We start from the raw sequence: 18,039 nt of genomic DNA on the forward strand, positions 1-18,039 counted from the left end.
CCGAGTGTTTTGCAAGAAGAGAAAGAAAGTTGTCCAAAACAGCTTGCAATCGAATGTTCATGTGAATAGAAAAGGCAGGAGAGTGGTCAGGTACTGTTTTCTCTCAGTTGGCAAGCTGCGCACACAATCGCAGTGTTGTACAACTTGTTTCATCACCTTTGCGAAGTTGCCGCTCTCTCCGGCTGCCGGAGACGAGGAAGCTGCTTCTTCGCGCAAAGACGATTCTGCCGCTCACAGTGCTCTGCGGTGTGCGCCTTCTGCCGAAAGAGGTCCGGGAGCTGTGCTTAGCTCTGCAGAGCACCGTACCTTCGTCTTTAGCCTCTCTTCTCGTCTACATCTTAGCAAAAAGATTTTTCCACTCTGTCTGGCAAGGAGAAACTGTGCCAGCACAAAAAACATCTCCCATCGTGTTCTAGAGGCTGCACGGAGGTCTGCCGAGTGTTTTGCAAGAAGAGAAAGAAAGTTGTCCAAAACAGCTTGCAATCGAATGTTCATGTGAATAGAAAAGGCAGGAGAGTGGTCAGGTACTGTTTTCTCTCAGTTGGCAAGCTGCGCACACAATCGCAGTGTTGTACAGCTTGTTTCATCACCTTTGCGAAGTTGCCGCTCTCTCCGGCTCCCGGAGACGAAGAAGCTGCTTCTTCGCGCAAAGACGATTCTGCCGCTCACAGTGCTCTGCGGTGTGCGCCTTCTGCCGAAAGAGGCACGGGAGCTGTGCTTAGCTCTGCAGAGCACCGTACCTTCGTCTTTAGCCTCTCTTCTCGTCTACATCTTAGCAAAAAGCTTTTCCACTCTGTCTGGCAAGGACAAACTGTGCCAGCACAGAAAACATCTCCCATCGTGTTCTAGAGGCTGCACGGAGGTCTGCCGAGTGTTTTGCAAGAAGAGAAAGAAAGTTGTCCAAAACAGCTTGCAATCGAATGTTCATGTGAATAGAAAAGGCAGGAGAGTGGTCAGGTACTGTTTTCTCTCAGTTGGCAAGCTGCGCACACAATCGCAGTGTTGTACAGCTTGTTTCATCACCTTTGCAAAGTTGCCGCTCTCTCCGGCTGCCGGAGACGAAGAAGCTGCTTCTTCGCGCAAAGACGATTCTGCCGCTCACAGTGCTCTGCGGTGTGCGCCTTCTGCCGAAAGACGTCCAGGAGCGGTGCTTAGCTCTGCAGAGCACCATACGTGCTTCTTTAGCCTCTCTTCTCGTCTACATCTTAGCAAAAAGCTTTTCCACTCTGTCTGGCAAGGAGAAACTGTGCCAGCACAGAAAACATCTCCCATCGTGTTCTAGAGGCTGCACGGAGGTCTGCCGAGTGTTTTGCAAGAAGAGAAAGAAAGTTGTCCAAAACAGCTTGCAATCGAATTTTCATGTGAATAGAAAAGGCAGGAGAGTGGTCAGGTACTGTTTTCTCTCACTTGGCAAGCTGCTCACACAATCGCAGTGTTGTACAGCTTGTTTCATCACCTTTGCAAAGTTGCCGCTCTCTCCGGCTCCCGGAGACGAAGAAGCTGATTCTTCGCGCAAAGACGATTCTGCCGCTCACTGTGCTCTGCGGTGTGCGCCTTCTGCCGAAAGAAGTCCGGGAGCGATGCTTAGCTCTGCAGAGTACCATACGTGCTTCTTTAGCCACGTTTCTCGTCTACATCTTAGCAAAAAGCTTTTCCACTCTGTCTGGCAAGGAGAAACTGTGCCAGCACAGAAAACATCTCCCATCGTCTTCTAGAGGCTGCACGGAGGTCTGCCGAGTGTTTTGCAAGAAGAGAAAGAAAGTTGTCCAAAACAGCTTGCAATCGAATGTTCATGTGAATAGAAAAGGCAGGAGAGTGGTCAGGTACTGTTTTCTCTCAGTTGGCAAGCTGCGCACACAATCGCAGTGTTGTACAGCTTGTTTCATCACCTTTGCGAAGTTGCCGCTCTCTCCGGCTCCCGGAGACGAAGAAGCTGCTTCTTCGCGCAAAGACGATTCTGCCGCTCACAGTGCTCTTCGGTGTGCGCCTTCTGCCGAAAGAGGCACGGGAGCTGTGCTTAGCTCTGCAGAGCACCGTACCTGCTTCTTTAGCCTCTCTTCTTGTCTACATCTTAGCAAAAAGCTTTTCCACTCTGTCTGGCAAGGAGAAACTGTGCCAGCACAGAAAACATCTCCCATCGTGTTCTAGAGGCTGCACGGAGGTCTGCCGAGTCTTTTGCAAGAAGAGAAAGAAAGTTGTCCAAAACAGCTTGCAATCGAATGTTCATGTGAATAGAAAAGGCAGGAGAGTGGTCAGGTACTGTTTTCTCTCAGTTGGCAAGCTGCGCACACAATCGCAGTGTTGTACAGCTTGTTTCATCACCTTCGCGAAGTTGCCGCTCTCTCCGGCTCCCGGAGACGAAGAAGCTGCTTGTTCGCGCAAAGACGATTCTGCCGCTCACAGTGCTCTGCGGTGTGCGCCTTCTGCCGAAAGAGGCCCGGGAGCGGTGCTTAGCTTTGCAGAGCACCGTACCTTCGTCTTTAGCCTCTCTTCTCGTCTACATCTTAGCAAAAAGCTTTTCCACTCTGTCTGGCAAGGAGAAACTGTGCCAGCACAGAAAACATCTCCCATCGTGTTCTAGAGGCTGCACGGAGGTCTGCCGAGTGTTTTGCAAGAAGAGAAAGAAAGTTTTCCAAAACAGCTTGCAATCGAATGTTCATGTGAATAGAAAAGGCAGGAGAGTGGTCAGGTACTGTTTTCTCTCAGTTGGCAAGCTGCGCACACAATCGCAGTGTTGTACAGCTTGTTTCATCACCTTTGCGAAGTTGCCGCTCTCTCCGGCTCCCGGAGACGAAGAAGCTGCTTCTTCGCGCAAAGACGATTCTGCCGCTCACAGTGCTCTGCGGTGTGCGCCTTCTGCCGAAAGAGGCACGGGAGCTGTGCTTAGCTCTGCAGAGCACCGTACCTTCGTCTTTAGCCTCTCTTCTCGTCTACATCTTAGCAAAAAGCTTTTCCACTCTGTCTGGCAAGGACAAACTGTGCCAGCACAGAAAACATCTCCCATCGTGTTCTAGAGGCTGCACGGAGGTCTGCCGAGTGTTTTGCAAGAAGAGAAAGAAAGTTGTCCAAAACAGCTTGCAATCGAATGTTCATGTGAATAGAAAAGGCAGGAGAGTGGTCAGGTACTGTTTTCTCTCAGTTGGCAAGCTGCGCACACAATCGCAGTGTTGTACAGCTTGTTTCATCACCTTTGCGAAGTTGCCGCTCTCTCCGGCTCCCGGAGACGAAGAAGCTGCTTCTTCGCGCAAAGACGATTCTGCCGCTCACAGTGCTCTGCGGTGTGCGCCTTCTGCCGAAAGAGGTCCGGGAGCGGTGCTTAGCTCTGCAGAGCACCGTACCTTCGTCTTTAGCCTCTCTTCTCGTCTACATCTCAGCAAAAAGCTTTTCCACTCTGTCTGGCAAGGAGAAACTGTGCCAGCACAGAAAACATCTCCCATCGTGTTCTAGAGGCTGCACGGAAGTCTGCCGAGTTTTTTGCAAGAAGAGAAAGAAAGTTGTCCAAAACAGCTTGCAATAGAATGTTCATGTGATTACAAAAGGCAGGAGAGTTGTCAGGTACTGTTTTCTCTCAGTTGGCAAGCTGCGCACACAATCGCAGTTTTGTACAGCTTGTTTCATCACCTTTGCGAAGTTGCCGCTCTCTCCGGCTCCCGGAGACGAAGAAGCTGCTTCTTCGCGCAAAGACGATTCTGCCGCTCACAGTGCTCTGCGGTGTGCGCCTTCTACCGAAAGAGGTCCGGGAGCGGTGCTTAGCTCTGCAGAGCACCGTACCTTCGTCTTTAGCCTCTCTTCTCGTCTACATCTTAGCAAAAAGCTTTTCCACTCTGTCTGGCAAGGAGAAACTTTGCCAGAACAGAAAACATCTCTCATCGTGTTCTAGAAGCTGCACGGAGGTCTGCCGAGTGTTCTGCAAGAAGAGAAAGAAAATTTTCCAAAACAGCTTGCAATCGAATGTTCATGTGAATAGAAAAGGCAGGAGAGTGGTCAGGTACTGTTTTCTCTCAGTTGGCAAGCTGCGCACACAATCGCAGCGTTGTACAGCTTGTTTCATCACCTTTGCGAAGCTGCCGCTCTCTCCGGCTGCCGGAGACGAAGAAGCTGCTTCTTCGCGCAAAGACGATTCTGCCGCTCACTGTGCTCTGCGGTGTGCGCCTTCTGCCGAAAGAGGCACGGGAGCTGTGCTTAGCTCTGCAGAGCACCGTACCTTCGTCTTTAGCCTCTCTTCTCGTCTACATCTTAGCAAAAAGCTTTTCCACTCTGTCTGGCAAGGAGAAACTGTGCCAGCACAGAAAACATCTCCCATCGTCTTCTAGAGGCTGCACGGAGGTCTGCCGAGTCTTTTGCAAGAAGAGAAAGAAAGTTGTCCAAAACAGCTTGCAATCGAATGTTCATGTGAATAGAAAAGGCAGGAGAGTGGTCAGGTACTGTTTTCTCTCAGTTGGCAAGCTGCGCACACAATCGCAGTGTTGTACAGCTTGTTTCATCACCTTTGCGAAGTTGCCGCTCTCTCCGGCTCCCGGAGACGAAGAAGCTGCTTCTTCGCGCAAAGACGATTCTGCCGCTCACAGTGCTCTGCGGTGTGCGCCTTCTGCCGAAAGAGGTCCGGGAGCGATGCTTAGCTCTGCAGAGTACCATACGTGCTTCTTTAGCCTCTCTACTCGTCTACATCTTAGCAAAAAGCTTTTCCACTCTGTCTGGGAAGGAGAAACTGTGCAAGCACAGAAAACATCTCCCATCGTGTTCTAGAGGCTGCACGGAGCTCTGCCGAGTGTTTTGCAAGAAGAGAAAGAAAGTTGTCCAAAACAGCTTGCAATCGAATGTTCATGTGAATAGAAAAGGCAGGAGAGTGGTCAGGTACTGTTTTCTCTCACTTGGCAAGCTGCTCACACAATCGCAGTGTTGTACAGCTTGTTTCATCACCTTTGCAAAGTTGCCGCTCTCTCCGGCTCCCGGAGACGAAGAAGCTGCTTCTTCGCGCAAAGACGATTCTGCCGCTCACTGTGCTCTGCGGTGTGCGCCTTCTGCCGAAAGAAGTCCGGGAGCGATGCTTAGCTCTGCAGAGTACCATACGTGCTTCTTTAGCCACGCTTCTCGTCTACATCTTAGCAAAAAGCTTTTCCACTCTGTCTGGCAAGGAGAAACTGTGCCAGCACAGAAAACATCTCCCATCGTCTTCTAGAGGCTGCACGGAGGTCTGCCGAGTGTTTTGCAAGAAGAGAAAGAAAGTTGTCCAAAACAACTTGCAATCGAATGTTCATGTGAATAGAAAAGGCAGGAGAGTGGTCAGGTACTGTTTTCTCTCACTTGGCAAGCTGCGCACACAATCGCAGTGTTGTACAGCTTGTTTCATCACCTTTGCGAAGTTGCCGCTCTCTCCGGCTCCCGGAGACGAAGAAGCTGCTTCTTCGCGCAAAGACGATTCTGCCGCTCACAGTGCTCTTCGGTGTGCGCCTTCTGCCGAAAGAGGCACGGGAGCTGTGCTTAGCTCTGCAGAGCACCGTACCTGCTTCTTTAGCCTCTCTTCTTGTCTACATCTTAGCAAAAAGCTTTTCCACTCTGTCTGGCAAGGAGAAACTGTGCCAGCACAGAAAACATCTCCCATCGTGTTCTAGAGGCTGCACGGAGGTCTGCCGAGTCTTTTGCAAGAAGAGAAAGAAAGTTGTCCAAAACAGCTTGCAATCGAATGTTCATGTGAATAGAAAAGGCAGGAGAGTGGTCAGGTACTGTTTTCTCTCAGTTGGCAAGCTGCGCACACAATCGCAGTGTTGTACAGCTTGTTTCATCACCTTTGCGAAGTTGCCGCTCTCTCCGGCTCCCGGAGACGAAGAAGCTGCTTGTTCGCGCAAAGACGATTCTGCCGCTCACAGTGCTCTGCGGTGTGCGCCTTCTGCCGAAAGAGGCCCGGGAGCGGTGCTTAGCTTTGCAGAGCACCGTACCTTCGTCTTTAGCCTCTCTTCTCGTCTACATCTTAGCAAAAAGCTTTTCCACTCTGTCTGGCAAGGAGAAACTGTGCCAGCACAGAAAACATCTCCCATCGTGTTCTAGAGGCTGCACGGAGGTCTGCCGAGTGTTTTGCAAGAAGAGAAAGAAAGTTGTCCAAAACAGCTTGCAATCGAATGTTCAAGTGAATAGAAAAGGCAGGAGAGTGGTCAGGTACTGTTTTCTCTCAGTTGGCAAGCTGCGCACACAATCGCAGTGTTGTACAGCTTGTTTCATCACCTTTGCAAAGTTGCCGCTCTCTCCGGCTCCCGGAGACGAAGAAGCTGCTTCTTCGCGCAAAGACGATTCTGCCGCTCACAGTGCTCTGCGGTGTGCGCCTTCTGCCGAAAGAGGCACGGGAGCTGTGCTTAGCTCTGCAGAGCACCGTACCTTCGTCTTTAGCCTCTCTTCTCGTCTACATCTTAGCAAAAAGCTTTTCCACTCTGTCTGGCAAGGAGAAACTGTGCCAGCACAGAAAACATCTCCCATCGTGTTCTAGAGGCTGCACGGAGGTCTGCCGAGTGTTTTGCAAGAAGAGAAAGAAAGTTGTCCAAAACAGCTTGCAATCGAATGTTCATGTGAATAGAAAAGGCAGGAGAGTGGTCAGGTACTGTTTTCTCTCACTTGGCAAGCTGCGCACACAATCGCAGTGTTGTACAGCTTGTTTCATCACCTTAGCGAAGCTGCCGCTCTCTCCGGCTGCCGGAGACGAAGAAGCTGCTTCTTCGCGCAAAGACGATTCTGCCGCTCACAGTGCTCTGCGGTGTGCGCCTTCTGCCGAAAGAGGTCCGGGAGCGGTGCTTAGCTCTGCAGAGCACCGTACCTTCGTCTTTAGCCTCTCTTCTCGTCTACATCTCAGCAAAAAGCTTTTCCACTCTGTCTGGCAAGGAGAAACTGTGCCAGCACAGAAAACATCTCCCATCGTGTTCTAGAGGCTGCACGGAGGTCTGCCGAGTTTTTTGCAAGAAGAGAAAGAAAGTTGTCCAAAACAGCTTGCAATAGAATGTTCATGTGATTACAAAAGGCAGGAGAGTTGTCAGGTACTGTTTTCTCTCAGTTGGCAAGCTGCGCACACAATCGCAGTTTTGTACAGCTTGTTTCATCACCTTTGCGAAGTTGCCGCTCTCTCCGCCTCCCGGAGACGAAGAAGCTGCTTCTTCGCGCAAAGACGATTCTGCCGCTCACAGTGCTCTGCGGTGTGCGCCTTCTACCGAAAGAGGTCCGGGAGCGGTGCTTAGCTCTGCAGAGCACCGTACCTTCGTCTTTAGCCTCTCTTCTAGTCTACATCTTAGCAAAAAGCTTTTCCACTCTGTCTGGCAAGGAGAAACTGTGCCAGCACAGAAAACATCTCCCATCGTCTTCTAGAGGCTGCACGGAGGTCTGCCGAGTGTTTTGCAAGAAGAGAAAGAAAGTTGTCCAAAACAGCTTGCAATCGAATGTTCATGTGAATAGAAAAGGCAGGAGAGTGGTCAGGTACTGTTTTCTCTCAGTTGGCAAGCTGCGCACACAATCGCAGTGTTGTACAGCTTGTTTCATCACCTTTGCGAAGTTGCCGCTCTCTCCGGCTGCCGGAGACGAAGAAGCTGCTTCTTCGCGCAAAGACGATTCTGCCGCTCACAGTGCTCTGCGGTGTGCGCCTTCTGCCGAAAGAGGTCCGGGAGCGATGCTTAGCTCTGCAGAGTACCATACGTGCTTCTTTAGCCTCTCTTCTCGTCTACATCTTAGCAAAAAGCTTTTCCACTCTGTCTGGCAAGGAGAAACTGTGCAAGCACAGAAAACATCTCCCATCGTGTTCTAGAGGCTGCACGGAGCTCTGCCGAGTGTTTTGCAAGAAGAGAAAGAAAGTTGTCCAAAACAGCTTGCAATCGAATTTTCATGTGAATAGAAAAGCCAGGAGAGTGGTCAGGTACTGTTTTCTCTCACTTGGCAAGCTGCTCACACAATCGCAGTGTTGTACAGCTTGTTTCATCACCTTTGCAAAGTTGCCGCTCTCTCCGGCTCCCGGAGACGAAGAAGCTGCTTCTTCGCGCAAAGACGATTCTGCCGCTCACTGTGCTCTGCGGTGTGCGCCTTCTGCCGAAAGAAGTCCGGGAGCGATGCTTAGCTCTGCAGAGTACCATACGTGCTTCTTTAGCCACGCTTCTCGTCTACATCTTAGCAAAAAGCTTTTCCACTCTGTCTGGCAAGGAGAAACTGTGCCAGCACAGAAAACATCTCCCATCGTGTTCTAGAGGCTGCACGGAGGTCTGCCGAGTGTTTTGCAAGAAGAGAAAGAAAGTTGTCCAAAACAGCTTGCAATCGAATGTTCATGTGAATAGAAAAGGCAGGAGAGTGCTCAGGTACTGTTTTCTCTCAGTTGGCAAGCTGCGCACACAATCGCAGTGTTGTACAGCTTGTTTCATCACCTTTGCGAAGTTGCCGCTCTCTCCGGCTCCCGGAGACGAAGAAGCTGCTTCTTCGCGCAAAGACGATTCTGCCGCTCACTGTGCTCTGCGGTGTGCGCCTTCTGCCGAAAGAAGTCCGGGAGCGATGCTTAGCTCTGCAGAGTACCATACGTGCTTCTTTAGCCACGCTTCTCGTCTACATCTTAGCAAAAAGCTTTTCCACTCTGTCTGGCAAGGAGAAACTGTGCCAGCACAGAAAACATCTCCCATCGTGTTCTAGAGGCTGCACGGAGGTCTGCCGAGTGTTTTGCAAGAAGAGAAAGAAAGTTGTCCAAAACAGCTTGCAATCGAATGTTCATGTGAATAGAAAAGGCAGGAGAGTGCTCAGGTACTGTTTTCTCTCAGTTGGCAAGCTGCGCACACAATCGCAGTGTTGTACAGCTTGTTTCATCACCTTTGCGAAGTTGCCGCTCTCTCCGGCTCCCGGAGACGAAGAAGCTGCTTCTTCGCGCAAAGACGATTCTGCCGCTCACAGTGCTCTTCGGTGTGCGCCTTCTGCCGAAAGAGGCACGGGAGCTGTGCTTAGCTCTGCAGAGCACCGTACCTGCTTCTTTAGCCTCTCTTCTTGTCTACATCTTAGCAAAAAGCTTTTCCACTCTGTCTGGCAAGGAGAAACTGTGCCAGCACAGAAAACATCTCCCATCGTGTTCTAGAGGCTGCACGGAGGTCTGCCGAGTGTTTTGCAAGAAGAGAAAGAAAGTTGTCCAAAACAGCTTGCAATCGAATGTTCATGTGAATAGAAAAGGCAGGAGAGTGGTCAGGTACTGTTTTCTCTCAGTTGGCAAGCTGCGCACACAATCGCAGTGTTGTACAGCTTGTTTCATCACCTTTGCGAAGTTGCCGCTCTCTCCGGCTCCCGGAGACGAAGAAGCTGCTTGTTCGCGCAAAGACGATTCTGCCGCTCACAGTGCTCTGCGGTGTGCGCCTTCTGCCGAAAGAGGTCCGGGAGCGGTGCTTAGCTCTGCAGAGCACCGTACCTTCGTCTTTAGCCTCTCTTCTCGTCTACATCTTAGCAAAAAGCTTTTCCACTCTGTCTGGCAAGGACAAACTGTGCCAGCACAGAAAACATCTCCCATCGTGTTCTAGAGGCTGCACGGAGGTCTGCCGAGTGTTTTGCAAGAAGAGAAAGAAAGTTGTCCAAAACAGCTTGCAATCGAATGTTCATGTGAATAGAAAAGGCAGGAGAGTGGTCAGGTACTGTTTTCTCTCAGTTGGCAAGCTGCGCACACAATCGCAGTGTTGTACAGCTTGTTTCATCACCTTTGCGAAGTTGCCGCTCTCTCCGGCTCCCGGAGACGAAGAAGCTGCTTCTTCGCGCAAAGACGATTCTGCCGCTCACAGTGCTCTGCGGTGTGCGCCTTCTGCCGAAAGAGGCACGGGAGCTGTGCTTAGCTCTGCAGAGCACCGTACCTTCGTCTTTAGCGTCTCTTCTCGTCTACATCTTAGCAAAAAGCTTTTCCACTGTGTCTGGCAAGGAGAAACTGTGCCAGCACAGAAAACATCTCCCATCGTGTTCTAGAGGCTGCACGGAGGTCTGCCGAGTGTTTTGCAAGAAGAGAAAGAAAGTTGTCCAAAACAGCTTGCAATCGAATGTTCATGTGAATAGAAAAGGCAGGAGAGTGGTCAGGTACTGTTTTCTCTCAGTTGGCAAGCTGCGCACACAATCGCAGTGTTGTACAGCTTGTTTCATCACCTTCGCGAAGTTGCCGCTCTCTCCGGCTCCCGGAGACGAAGAAGCTGCTTGTTCGCGCAAAGACGATTCTGCCGCTCACAGTGCTCTGCGGTGTGCGCCTTCTGCCGAAAGAGGCCCGGGAGCGGTGCTTAGCTTTGCAGAGCACCGTACCTTCGTCTTTAGCCTCTCTTCTCGTCTACATCTTAGCAAAAAGCTTTTCCACTCTGTCTGGCAAGGAGAAACTGTGCCAGCACAGAAAACATCTCCCATCGTGTTCTAGAGGCTGCACGGAGGTCTGCCGAGTGTTTTGCAAGAAGAGAAAGAAAGTTTTCCAAAACAGCTTGCAATCGAATGTTCATGTGAATAGAAAAGGCAGGAGAGTCGTCAGGTACTGTTTTCTCTCAGTTGGCAAGCTGCGCACACAATCGCAGTGTTGTACAGCTTGTTTCATCACCTTTGCGAAGTTGCCGCTCTCTCCGGCTCCCGGAGACGAAGAAGCTGCTTCTTCGCGCAAAGACGATTCTGCCGCTCACAGTGCTCTGCGGTGTGCGCCTTCTGCCGAAAGAGGCACGGGAGCTGTGCTTAGCTCTGCAGAGCACCGTACCTTCGTCTTTAGCCTCTCTTCTCGTCTACATCTTAGCAAAAAGCTTTTCCACTCTGTCTGGCAAGGAGAAACTGTGCCAGCACAGAAAACATCTCCCATCGTGTTCTAGAGGCTGCACGGAGGTCTGCCGAGTGTTTTGCAAGAAGAGAAAGAAAGTTGTCCAAAACAGCTTGCAATCGAATGTTCATGTGAATAGAAAAGGCAGGAGAGTGGTCAGGTACTGTTTTCTCTCAGTTGGCAAGCTGCGCACACAATCGCAGTGTTGTACAGCTTGTTTCATCACCTTTGCGAAGTTGCCGCTCTCTCCGGCTCCCGGAGACGAAGAAGCTGCTTCTTCGCGCAAAGACGATTCTGCCGCTCACAGTGCTCTGCGGTGTGCGCCTTCTGCCGAAAGAGGTCCGGGAGCGGTGCTTAGCTCTGCAGAGCACCGTACCTTCGTCTTTAGCCTCTCTTCTCGTCTACATCTCAGCAAAAAGCTTTTCCACTCTGTCTGGCAAGGAGAAACTGTGCCAGCACAGAAAACATCTCCCATCGTGTTCTAGAGGCTGCACGGAGGTCTGCCGAGTTTTTTGCAAGAAGAGAAAGAAAGTTGTCCAAAACAGCTTGCAATAGAATGTTCATGTGATTACAAAAGGCAGGAGAGTTGTCAGGTACTGTTTTCTCTCAGTTGGCAAGCTGCGCACACAATCGCAGTTTTGTACAGCTTGTTTCATCACCTTTGCGAAGTTGCCGCTCTCTCCGGCTCCCGGAGACGAAGAAGCTGCTTCTTCGCGCAAAGACGATTCTGCCGCTCACAGTGCTCTGCGGTGTGCGCCTTCTACCGAAAGAGGTCCGGGAGCGGTGCTTAGCTCTGCAGAGCACCGTACCTTCGTCTTTAGCCTCTCTTCTCGTCTACATCTTAGCAAAAAGCTTTTCCACTCTGTCTGGCAAGGAGAAACTTTGCCAGAACAGAAAACATCTCTCATCGTGTTCTAGAAGCTGCACGGAGGTCTGCCGAGTGTTCTGCAAGAAGAGAAAGAAAATTTTCCAAAACAGCTTGCAATCGAATGTTCATGTGAATAGAAAAGGCAGGAGAGTGGTCAGGTACTGTTTTCTCTCAGTTGGCAAGCTGCGCACACAATCGCAGCGTTGTACAGCTTGTTTCATCACCTTTGCGAAGCTGCCGCTCTCTCCGGCTGCCGGAGACGAAGAAGCTGCTTCTTCGCGCAAAGACGATTCTGCCGCTCACTGTGCTCTGCGGTGTGCGCCTTCTGCCGAAAGAGGCACGGGAGCTGTGCTTAGCTCTGCAGAGCACCGTACCTTCGTCTTTAGCCTCTCTTCTCGTCTACATCTTAGCAAAAAGCTTTTCCACTCTGTCTGGCAAGGAGAAACTGTGCCAGCACAGAAAACATCTCCCATCGTCTTCTAGAGGCTGCACGGAGGTCTGCCGAGTCTTTTGCAAGAAGAGAAAGAAAGTTGTCCAAAACAGCTTGCAATCGAATGTTCATGTGAATAGAAAAGGCAGGAGAGTGGTCAGGTACTGTTTTCTCTCAGTTGGCAAGCTGCGCACACAATCGCAGTGTTGTACAGCTTGTTTCATCACCTTTGCGAAGTTGCCGCTCTCTCCGGCTCCCGGAGACGAAGAAGCTGCTTCTTCGCGCAAAGACGATTCTGCCGCTCACAGTGCTCTGCGGTGTGCGCCTTCTGCCGAAAGAGGTCCGGGAGCGATGCTTAGCTCTGCAGAGTACCATACGTGCTTCTTTAGCCTCTCTACTCGTCTACATCTTAGCAAAAAGCTTTTCCACTCTGTCTGGGAAGGAGAAACTGTGCAAGCACAGAAAACATCTCCCATCGTGTTCTAGAGGCTGCACGGAGCTCTGCCGAGTGTTTTGCAAGAAGAGAAAGAAAGTTGTCCAAAACAGCTTGCAATCGAATGTTCATGTGAATAGAAAAGGCAGGAGAGTGGTCAGGTACTGTTTTCTCTCACTTGGCAAGCTGCTCACACAATCGCAGTGTTGTACAGCTTGTTTCATCACCTTTGCAAAGTTGCCGCTCTCTCCGGCTCCCGGAGACGAAGAAGCTGCTTCTTCGCGCAAAGACGATTCTGCCGCTCACTGTGCTCTGCGGTGTGCGCCTTCTGCCGAAAGAAGTCCGGGAGCGATGCTTAGCTCTGCAGAGTACCATACGTGCTTCTTTAGCCACGCTTCTCGTCTACATCTTAGCAAAAAGCTTTTCCACTCTGTCTGGCAAGGAGAAACTGTGCCAGCACAGAAAACATCTCCCATCGTCTTCTAGAGGCTGCACGGAGGTCTGCCGAGTGTTTTGCAAGAAGAGAAAGAAAGTTGTCCAAAACAACTTGCAATCGAATGTTCATGTGAATAGAAAAGGCAGGAGAGTGGTCAGGTACTGTTTTCTCTCACTTGGCAAGCTGCGCACACAATCGCAGTGTTGTACAGCTTGTTTCATCACCTTTGCGAAGTTGCCGCTCTCTCCGGCTCCCGGAGACGAAGAAGCTGCTTCTTCGCGCAAAGACGATTCTGCCGCTCACAGTGCTCTTCGGTGTGCGCCTTCTGCCGAAAGAGGCACGGGAGCTGTGCTTAGCTCTGCAGAGCACCGTACCTGCTTCTTTAGCCTCTCTTCTTGTCTACATCTTAGCAAAAAGCTTTTCCACTCTGTCTGGCAAGGAGAAACTGTGCCAGCACAGAAAACATCTCCCATCGTGTTCTAGAGGCTGCACGGAGGTCTGCCGAGTCTTTTGCAAGAAGAGAAAGAAAGTTGTCCAAAACAGCTTGCAATCGAATGTTCATGTGAATAGAAAAGGCAGGAGAGTGGTCAGGTACTGTTTTCTCTCAGTTGGCAAGCTGCGCACACAATCGCAGTGTTGTACAGCTTGTTTCATCACCTTTGCGAAGTTGCCGCTCTCTCCGGCTCCCGGAGACGAAGAAGCTGCTTGTTCGCGCAAAGACGATTCTGCCGCTCACAGTGCTCTGCGGTGTGCGCCTTCTGCCGAAAGAGGCCCGGGAGCGGTGCTTAGCTTTGCAGAGCACCGTACCTTCGTCTTTAGCCTCTCTTCTCGTCTACATCTTAGCAAAAAGCTTTTCCACTCTGTCTGGCAAGGAGAAACTGTGCCAGCACAGAAAACATCTCCCATCGTGTTCTAGAGGCTGCACGGAGGTCTGCCGAGTGTTTTGCAAGAAGAGAAAGAAAGTTGTCCAAAACAGCTTGCAATCGAATGTTCAAGTGAATAGAAAAGGCAGGAGAGTGGTCAGGTACTGTTTTCTCTCAGTTGGCAAGCTGCGCACACAATCGCAGTGTTGTACAGCTTGTTTCATCACCTTTGCAAAGTTGCCGCTCTCTCCGGCTCCCGGAGACGAAGAAGCTGCTTCTTCGCGCAAAGACGATTCTGCCGCTCACAGTGCTCTGCGGTGTGCGCCTTCTGCCGAAAGAGGCACGGGAGCTGTGCTTAGCTCTGCAGAGCACCGTACCTTCGTCTTTAGCCTCTCTTCTCGTCTACATCTTAGCAAAAAGCTTTTCCACTCTGTCTGGCAAGGAGAAACTGTGCCAGCACAGAAAACATCTCCCATCGTGTTCTAGAGGCTGCACGGAGGTCTGCCGAGTGTTTTGCAAGAAGAGAAAGAAAGTTGTCCAAAACAGCTTGCAATCGAATGTTCATGTGAATAGAAAAGGCAGGAGAGTGGTCAGGTACTGTTTTCTCTCACTTGGCAAGCTGCGCACACAATCGCAGTGTTGTACAGCTTGTTTCATCACCTTAGCGAAGCTGCCGCTCTCTCCGGCTGCCGGAGACGAAGAAGCTGCTTCTTCGCGCAAAGACGATTCTGCCGCTCACAGTGCTCTGCGGTGTGCGCCTTCTGCCGAAAGAGGTCCGGGAGCGGTGCTTAGCTCTGCAGAGCACCGTACCTTCGTCTTTAGCCTCTCTTCTCGTCTACATCTCAGCAAAAAGCTTTTCCACTCTGTCTGGCAAGGAGAAACTGTGCCAGCACAGAAAACATCTCCCATCGTGTTCTAGAGGCTGCACGGAGGTCTGCCGAGTTTTTTGCAAGAAGAGAAAGAAAGTTGTCCAAAACAGCTTGCAATAGAATGTTCATGTGATTACAAAAGGCAGGAGAGTTGTCAGGTACTGTTTTCTCTCAGTTGGCAAGCTGCGCACACAATCGCAGTTTTGTACAGCTTGTTTCATCACCTTTGCGAAGTTGCCGCTCTCTCCGCCTCCCGGAGACGAACAAGCTGCTTCTTCGCGCAAAGACGATTCTGCCGCTCACAGTGCTCTGCGGTGTGCGCCTTCTACCGAAAGAGGTCCGGGAGCGGTGCTTAGCTCTGCAGAGCACCGTACCTTCGTCTTTAGCCTCTCTTCTAGTCTACATCTTAGCAAAAAGCTTTTCCACTCTGTCTGGCAAGGAGAAACTGTGCCAGCACAGAAAACATCTCCCATCGTCTTCTAGAGGCTGCACGGAGGTCTGCCGAGTGTTTTGCAAGAAGAGAAAGAAAGTTGTCCAAAACAGCTTGCAATCGAATGTTCATGTGAATAGAAAAGGCAGGAGAGTGGTCAGGTACTGTTTTCTCTCAGTTGGCAAGCTGCGCACACAATCGCAGTGTTGTACAGCTTGTTTCATCACCTTTGCGAAGTTGCCGCTCTCTCCGCCTCCCGGAGACGAAGAAGCTGCTTCTTCGCGCAAAGACGATTCTGCCGCTCACAGTGCTCTGCGGTGTGCGCCTTCTACCGAAAGAGGTCCGGGAGCGGTGCTTAGCTCTGCAGAGCACCGTACCTTCGTCTTTAGCCTCTCTTCTAGTCTACATCTTAGCAAAAAGCTTTTCCACTCTGTCTGGCAAGGAGAAACTGTGCCAGCACAGAAAACATCTCCCATCGTCTTCTAGAGGCTGCACGGAGGTCTGCCGAGTGTTTTGCAAGAAGAGAAAGAAAGTTGTCCAAAACAGCTTGCAATCGAATGTTCATGTGAATAGAAAAGGCAGGAGAGTGGTCAGGTACTGTTTTCTCTCAGTTGGCAAGCTGCGCACACAATCGCAGTGTTGTACAGCTTGTTTCATCACCTTTGCGAAGTTGCCGCTCTCTCCGGCTGCCGGAGACGAAGAAGCTGCTTCTTCGCGCAAAGACGATTCTGCCGCTCACAGTGCTCTGCGGTGTGCGCCTTCTGCCGAAAGAGGTCCGGGAGCGATGCTTAGCTCTGCAGAGTACCATACGTGCTTCTTTAGCCTCTCTTCTCGTCTACATCTTAGCAAAAAGCTTTTCCACTCTGTCTGGCAAGGAGAAACTGTGCAAGCACAGAAAACATCTCCCATCGTGTTCTAGAGGCTGCACGGAGCTCTGCCGAGTGTTTTGCAAGAAGAGAAAGAAAGTTGTCCAAAACAGCTTGCAATCGAATTTTCATGTGAATAGAAAAGCCAGGAGAGTGGTCAGGTACTGTTTTCTCTCACTTGGCAAGCTGCTCACACAATCGCAGTGTTGTACAGCTTGTTTCATCACCTTTGCGAAGTTGCCGCTCTCTCCGGCTCCCGGAGACGAAGAAGCTGCTTCTTCGCGCAAAGACGATTCTGCCGCTCACTGTGCTCTGCGGTGTGCGCCTTCTGCCGAAAGAAGTCCGGGAGCGATGCTTAGCTCTGCAGAGTACCATACGTGCTTCTTTAGCCACGCTTCTCGTCTACATCTTAGCAAAAAGCTTTTCCACTCTGTCTGGCAAGGAGAAACTGTGCCAGCACAGAAAACATCTCCCATCGTGTTCTAGAGGCTGCACGGAGGTCTGCCGAGTGTTTTGCAAGAAGAGAAAGAAAGTTGTCCAAAACAGCTTGCAATCGAATGTTCATGTGAATAGAAAAGGCAGGAGAGTGCTCAGGTACTGTTTTCTCTCAGTTGGCAAGCTGCGCACACAATCGCAGTGTTGTACAGCTTGTTTCATCACCTTTGCGAAGTTGCCGCTCTCTCCGGCTCCCGGAGACGAAGAAGCTGCTTCTTCGCGCAAAGACGATTCTGCCGCTCACTGTGCTCTGCGGTGTGCGCCTTCTGCCGAAAGAAGTCCGGGAGCGATGCTTAGCTCTGCAGAGTACCATACGTGCTTCTTTAGCCACGCTTCTCGTCTACATCTTAGCAAAAAGCTTTTCCACTCTGTCTGGCAAGGAGAAACTGTGCCAGCACAGAAAACATCTCCCATCGTGTTCTAGAGGCTGCACGGAGGTCTGCCGAGTGTTTTGCAAGAAGAGAAAGAAAGTTGTCCAAAACAGCTTGCAATCGAATGTTCATGTGAATAGAAAAGGCAGGAGAGTGCTCAGGTACTGTTTTCTCTCAGTTGGCAAGCTGCGCACACAATCGCAGTGTTGTACAGCTTGTTTCATCACCTTTGCGAAGTTGCCGCTCTCTCCGGCTCCCGGAGACGAAGAAGCTGCTTCTTCGCGCAAAGACGATTCTGCCGCTCACTGTGCTCTGCGGTGTGCGCCTTCTGCCGAAAGAAGTCCGGGAGCGATGCTTAGCTCTGCAGAGTACCATACGTGCTTCTTTAGCCACGCTTCTCGTCTACATCTTAGCAAAAAGCTTTTCCACTCTGTCTGGCAAGGAGAAACTGTGCCAGCACAGAAAACATCTCCCATCGTGTTCTAGAGGCTGCACGGAGGTCTGCCGAGTGTTTTGCAAGAAGAGAAAGAAAGTTGTCCAAAACAGCTTGCAATCGAATGTTCATGTGAATAGAAAAGGCAGGAGAGTGCTCAGGTACTGTTTTCTCTCAGTTGGCAAGCTGCGCACACAATCGCAGTGTTGTACAGCTTGTTTCATCACCTTTGCGAAGTTGCCGCTCTCTCCGGCTCCCGGAGACGAAGAAGCTGCTTCTTCGCGCAAAGACGATTCTGCCGCTCACAGTGCTCTTCGGTGTGCGCCTTCTGCCGAAAGAGGCACGGGAGCTGTGCTTAGCTCTGCAGAGCACCGTACCTGCTTCTTTAGCCTCTCTTCTTGTCTACATCTTAGCAAAAAGCTTTTCCACTCTGTCTGGCAAGGAGAAACTGTGCCAGCACAGAAAACATCTCCCATCGTGTTCTAGAGGCTGCACGGAGGTCTGCCGAGTGTTTTGCAAGAAGAGAAAGAAAGTTGTCCAAAACAGCTTGCAATCGAATGTTCATGTGAATAGAAAAGGCAGGAGAGTGGTCAGGTACTGTTTTCTCTCAGTTGGCAAGCTGCGCACACAATCGCAGTGTTGTACAGCTTGTTTCATCACCTTTGCGAAGTTGCCGCTCTCTCCGGCTCCCGGAGACGAAGAAGCTGCTTGTTCGCGCAAAGACGATTCTGCCGCTCACAGTGCTCTGCGGTGTGCGCCTTCTGCCGAAAGAGGCCCGGGAGCGGTGCT

This window comes from Melozone crissalis, unplaced genomic scaffold, assembly GCF_028551555.1.
Source record: "Melozone crissalis strain CALT ecotype California unplaced genomic scaffold, PUWL_Pcris_2 ptg000165l_1, whole genome shotgun sequence".
Taxonomy (NCBI): Eukaryota; Metazoa; Chordata; class Aves; order Passeriformes; family Passerellidae; genus Melozone; species Melozone crissalis.